At 58.5% G+C, this 6371-nt stretch overlaps 1 long non-coding RNA gene across 2 annotated transcripts; it reads right to left on the reverse strand.

Moving 5' to 3' along the window:
- Nucleotides 1-1485: 1485 nt before the first annotated feature.
- Nucleotides 1486-3516, reverse strand: LOC118910879 (uncharacterized). Of its 2 annotated transcripts, none has more exons than XR_008992691.1 (3): nt 2906-3516; nt 2525-2709; nt 1486-2202 (listed from the first exon to the last, which is right to left on the reverse strand). It is a non-coding gene; the product is annotated as an uncharacterized LOC118910879 (long non-coding RNA). The 2 variants fall into 2 exon arrangements; XR_005024209.2 differs by having other exon boundaries at nt 2525-2633; nt 2906-3500.
- Nucleotides 3517-6371: the final 2855 nt, after the last annotated feature.

A 6371-nucleotide genomic window follows, 5' to 3' on the forward strand; every position in this document is an offset into this window, starting at 1 on the left:
TCTCTCAATAAAAGTCTCCCTGGCTCTCCTACCTTGACTGTTTGCTAAGTTCATTCTTCGACCCCACAAACAAGAACCCTGGCATCACTGGCCCAGAGTCAGTGCTATTACAAGTGTGTGTGATCCTAGGGAGAAGAGCCCTTTCTTACCCAACTCCTTGGGTGTCCCTGGGAGGTTGGGGTAAGCAGCCGCCAGGGCCCCCAGGATCCCTCCTGGGATGATCCCCGCCCCTTTGGTGTGGCCAGGAAGTAATGACTTCTTCTAGCAACCAGAGAAGAGCTGAAGTGATAGGATCGGCCCTTCTGAGATTAGGTTATAAAAGGACTGACTTCTGTTTGGGGGCTGGCCCTGCTGAGAGCCCAGCCGCCGTGCCCTGAGCAGCCCTGTGCACAGGCCCAGAGGGGAGCCTGGAAGCAGATTTCTGGGCAGGATCCTTCTAAGATTTTACATTTTCCTCCCAGTCTTTACAATTATCTCATCTATACCTATATCAATAGCAATTTTTCAAACTAAATTGCTTCTAACAAATCTTTTCAAAACATGTTCGTAGACACAGTGACTGTTTGCACTCACATTTCAGAGTTCTGTGCACTGTTCAATTAAAGGACCCACATTAGCCTCCCCAGTAGGTATAGAGAGGCTGGGGAAGCTGGCTGAAGACTCTCAGAGAGGCAGAGCAGGAGCAGCCCCTCTGAGGGGCTCCCAGCCCACGGCGGGCTGGGAGGAGGGCCTTCAAGGTTCCAGGAGCTCCTTGAAAGTGTGCCCACTTCACTGGCAAGGATGGGTAAGTTTTGGAAAGGGTTGGTAGCATCCTTTAATTTTCTGCCCATGCGCTTTACAGAGGGCGTGCAGTGGCTCAGTGCAGAGTAAGTGCAACTGGGTTGAGAAAGCTTCCGCTGTGCTGTTGTCATTGTTTAATTACCCACATGCGCTCTGGTTTGTCCAGCTGCCGGAGCCTCTGGACGCTAACATCTAGGAAACATCTCTGGCACCCCCTCCCATTTGCCTCCATGTTCCCTGTGGTTGTGCCCCCCAGATATCTCCTGGGTCCCTTTTAACTCCCCCTGCCCCAGTTGAGATCCTTCCAGAAGGCTGCTGTGGGCTCTTCCTCTCCTGTGGGCATCCAGGTGTCTCTCCCTCTCCTGCTTCCACCACCCCACTCCTCCCCTTCATCTGCACGCTCCTGCCCTTTGAACTCCAATATTCCCACCTTACCTAGTGCTTCCCACCTCCAGGTTCATTTCCAAGCCACGCCCCCACTTGCCGGGAACTCCCCTAGACGGAAGGGGGAGGTAAACACAGAGCCTGGGTCTCTGCCCCTAGTAGCTGGGAGCACTATGTCACTGTGTCCTTGTTGTCCCAGCTGTAAAGTGGGGGTGACAGTGGTTATTCTTGCCCTTCCCTGGATTGTTGGGGGGATCAGACACCAGAGATGAAAGGGCTTGAAGAATGTCAGGGGCTTTGTGAGGACTCTTGTTATTATTATTCTTTATTATTGTTGTTATAAGCAGTCAGAAACAAGATGTTCAGAGCCATAGGATGGCTATTAAGAAAGGCCAGAAATCAGCAACACCCGGTCCTTCCCCAGAGTGGCAGCAGCGGGGAGTGGTGGAGGTGTTGGGGGGTGTGGGGGGTGTTACAGGAGACCTGAGTTCAAAGCCCAGTAGGTCAGCTTGGGATGCAAGCACCCTGCCAGGCTGACTCTCTTGAGACAGAGTAAACATAGTACCTGAGGCCACAGTACTTTCAGGGCCCCATAAAATATTTCAATTTTGTTTAAAATCAGAGAATTTTTTTCTTCACGTTAGGGTAAAGAAAATGTTTTCATATATATTATTATTATATTCGTCTTTATACCAACGCAGTCACAAATGCAGTCCTTGTACTTTTTAAGGAAGAAGGAGCCCTCCATGTGTGGCAAGGAGGGAAGAAGGCAAAGCGCTCAGGCGCGGGGACATCAGATGTAGCCTGGGCCCTGGGCAAGGCCTTCCCCTCGCGAGCCTCCACTTCCTTGCCTCTTGGGGGGGTGTCAGAACAGGAGCGGGTGAACGTGAGTGGGCCAATGCAGCTGGGTGCTGGGTGCTGGGTGCTGGGTGGGGTCCTCCATCTGTTCGTCCAGCGGGGAACCCTGATCACTGCCCTGGCACTGGGACACAGCTTAGAGAGGCACACAGGGGCCAGGCCTCCAGTGGCTCACAGGGACTGAGAAGGAAGGCACAAAAGGGAAGGAGGGGAGAGGGGGCGCAAAGGAACAGACACAGGGACACCTTGGGAGGGGACACATCCTGGCGAGGAAACCCTCTCCCTCCTTCTCCAGCTAGTGACAGTCACCCTGGCAGGACAGAGCACCCCCCCCCCTGCTGGGGGTGCACTTCCCAAGGAAGGAGCCGCAGGGTGAGAGAGAGGAGCCTCCCCAACCACAAGGGCCTCACGCGAGGCACTGGCAGGCCAGCTTAATGCCGTCTGTGCAGCAGGTGGGCCGTGAGTTCCTGTGAGGTGGGAGCAGGTGACCCCCCTGACTTACAGGTGAGGAAACTGCTACTCAGGCCAAGTGGCAAACACAGGGCTCCGCCGGAGGAGCTGTTTTCCAGGCTCGGGTGGGGTCCTCCACCTGAGGGGATGTGTGGCTCTGCCTGAAGATGCTCAAACGGAAGGATTTCAGACCAGCTGATGGGGGGCCAGGGGGATGCTTGGGGCAGGAGGTCTGCCCTGGATATCCCAACAGCCACGTGTGTGTGAGAGAGTCTTATCACCTAAGGAAACCTCCCAGCCACCCCCCACCCCCACCACGTACGCGATTGTCACTCAGCACACTCAGCCCACACACAGGCATTCGCTTAGACACTGTGCTGACACACACACCACCTGTGGACAAATCCACGCAGGCAGAACAAAATGGTCCAACCTCTCGTTTTTGGTCTCCTTCCTTCTGAATGTAGACGCTGCCGGCAGAGAGCCTGGGGCGGAGCTGCAGGGGCCGAGGGCCTAGCCCGAGGCCTCCCCGGGCAGTGAGGGCCTCCTAGGCAGCCCTCCAACCCCTCTGGGCCCCAGGGCCTCTCCCCGCCTGGGTGTGGGCTGCCGAGCGCTGTGAGGGGTGTCAGGAGGGAGCGCTAGGAGGGGCCCTGGTCCCCCTCCCAGCCAGGCCTCCTGCTGGGACCCCCGCCAGCCTCCCCCCATCCTATGACTCCAGGCCTGGCAGCCCCAGGGAGAGCCCTGGAGACAGCCTGCAGCCCTCAGGGGCGGGGCCAGCGAGGAGGCGTCCCTGAGCCCCTCTGCCCTCGGTGTCTTCCAGGCAGGCGGCCCAGAATCAAGAGGAAGCTTTGAGGGCGGGGGCGGGGTCAGGCCTGTGCGCTCGCAGCAGGCCTGGCAGGCAGTGGGCGTCTGGGCAGGAGCCAGTCCCTCTGGAGGAGGAGACGGGACCGCGGTGGGGAGCAGCCAGCTCCGGGGGAAGGGGCACAGCAGCCTGGGGCCCCCTAGGAAAGGAAGGCCCCCTGCTCCCAGGCCGGAGAGGCTGGACTCAGCCCCCCAGCCGGTGGAGGAGGAGAGTGGGCGTCGTGAGCCGAACTGGGCATCCTCACCTCCACCCAGAGCCGAGGCGCTTTGGCACAGACTCCTGGCCATCTCCAAAGGCCTGGGCCTCAGGCCCCACTTCTCTGAAATGAGGGGCTTCCGACTCCCACCTGCCAGCTGCCTGAGTGCCTCGGTCCTACTGGACTTTGGGGACTGTGCCCTCCTGCCCACTCCTTTCATCTCCTTCCCAGGTTGCTAGAGGGCTGCAGAGCCAGATGCTAGAAACCAGCACCTCAAAACCCAGCTCCTGGGGTCCCAAACTCCAGGACCCCGGAGCAGGGGACTCTGGGCCAAGAACGCTGCCCGGAGCTGGGGCCCGTGGGGGTGCAGGGAACCCCAGCCTGTCCTTCCCGAGGCCCTAGCTGCCCCTCAGTCCATCCCCAGGACTGCAGTCCCAGAGCAAGGCCTGGAGCAGTGGGGCATCTTCCCCATGGATCTTGCAGCTACTCCGGAATCTCCCAGCCTGTCACCCTGGCTATGTGAGTCCTGCCACCTGTGGGGGCTGAATCCCATCCTGGAGGCTCCTGTCACTGCCCTGTGGGGTCACCAGGAAGGAGTCATCTATGGATGAGGAAAATGAGGCCCCAGAGAGCTCGCCCGTGCCCACCCTTCTCAGAGCAGGGCAGTCTCCTGGGGACGCCTGGCAGGCTTGGCCCAAACCACTGCTCAGGGAGGCCGCTGGGCTCTGGGCTGAGGGCGGAGGGGCCCTGGTGACCCAGGGGTGGGCCTCATCTGCAGCTCCCAGTTCACTCCTGGTGGCCTGCATGGCTTGGGGGCTGTGGGACTGATGTAACCAGACATCTCCACCCCACCCCACCCCTCAGGCTGTGTGGAAATCCCCAGGAGCAGGCCTGGCAAGCTGGGCGCCCCCACCCAGTCCCACCCTCGGACCTGGTGGAGGACTGAGCAAAGCCCTTGCACCACACATCCCAGGGCCCCAGGCTCCAGTCTGTGGAATGGGAACAACCGCACCTCTTGAGGGCTGTGCCAAAGATGACTCTGGGGAGTGCCAGTCTGGGGTGTGGCCTGCCCTCCCTGAATTAACCCGGTGGCCTTGGGAATGCAGAGCCAAGACCTTGACTAGCACCAAGAACTTCGAAGGGGTGGGGCTGGAAGCTGGCATTTAAGCATCTGGAACCTTCTACAAAACCCAAGTCCACTGTGGGGCTGGGGTCTGGGACCCAGCCCTCCCACCCATCTTAGAAGGCTGGGCAGGCATTACAGGCCCCTAGGGGTGATGGGTGGACTCAGATGCAGAACTCAGCCGGTGCCCATTTCTCCACAGTATCTCAGAGGTCACATTCAACTCCACCTGACCCCTGGGCCGCCCCCCGCCCCCCACAGCACACCCTGCAGACCTCACACAGCTAAGTCCCTGTTGCCTGCCAGCCAAGGTTTCCATACCCCATGCCTTGTTCACACTGCCCCAACCAGCCAGCACCCCCTTCCCGCCCATCTGTCTCTTCTGCAGGTATTTCTCACACCTCCACGCCACCTGCTCCCCCAGGCCTGGGACATAGCAGAGCCCCTACTCTTCCCGGGGGCCCCTGCACCTCCCTGCCAGGCCACCCAGGTCTCCCCTCCAGCCCCTCAGTGGTGTGAGAACGCCAAGTGGGGTCTCCCAGGAGCCATGGCTCTGCTCACGCCACAGGGGTGTGCTGGTCCCCCACCCCAGCCGGCCACATAGCGCTTCATTACTGCAGTGACTTCAGAGCTCCCGTGTATTTTATCGGGGTAGCACATGGGATGCATTTAGGAAAACAGTAAGCCGTCGAAGGGCTTATGAGGAAAAGCAACACACTGTCCCTTTCCTCCCTGCCTTGTCCCCAGAGAGCCATCTCAGCTCCTGGTGGTGACAGCCTGTTCCTGCCCCTCACCCATAGCATCCAAACCCAATTTTGGTCCTCTCTCCCCAACACTGACAGCAGCTGCTGTGCCCTCAGCTCCCTCCTGTCTCAGGAGGGTGGGGCCGTCCCCTCCCAGCCCGCACCCCATCCTCCCAGCCCTGTCTGTCTGCAGGGCCATTGCCCTTCCCTGTCTCATGGACTCCAGGCGCATTCCAGCTCATCCCCTAACAACCCTCCAGGCTGGGCCAATCAGTTTGCAGGCTGAAAATCAATAATCGGGTCTTAGATGACTCTGTAAACCTTGGAACAAGCAACTTTTAAACAAGAACAGCTTCTATCCCTGGTTTGGGCCTCCCTGGGCTCCCTGCTAGAGTCACAAAACACCAGGGCATGGAGGGGCCTTGGAGCTGGGGCTCCTATATCCCCGTTTCACAGGTGCAGGCAGCTGCTCAGTGGGGAAGGGACGTGCCCAACCAAGGGCACGCAGCTCCTCAAGGCTGTAGCAAAGACTGCTCACTGTCCTGTCCCTGCCCCCATCACCTCCAGCGTGGCTCAGGGAATAGAGCCCCTGATATTTTATCTGGGCATTTCCTGCTTGGAATCAAGGTTCCCAGCCTCCCACTTAGATGTGGCCCTGTGACTAAGTTTTGGACTGGGTGTAAATAGAGTGTTTGATAGCAGGAAAGGTCCTTAAAGGACAAGGCCCACCCTACTGCCCTTTCTCCTTCCCTCTGGCTGTAATGCAGATATAATGGCAGGAGCTTCAGTAGCCATCTTGTAGCACGAGGTGATCTTGGAAATTAAAACTACACATGGCAGAGCCACAGTATAGAAGGAGCCCGGGCTCCTGACACTGGGACACTGCTTGCCACACAAACCTTGGCCACCTCCACACATCTTGAGTAGGAAAGAAAACTTTCACCTTGTCTAAGCTGTGATTACTTTGGGTTTTCT

This window comes from Manis pentadactyla, chromosome 11 (assembly GCF_030020395.1).
Source record: "Manis pentadactyla isolate mManPen7 chromosome 11, mManPen7.hap1, whole genome shotgun sequence".
NCBI classification, from domain to species: Eukaryota; Metazoa; Chordata; class Mammalia; order Pholidota; family Manidae; genus Manis; species Manis pentadactyla.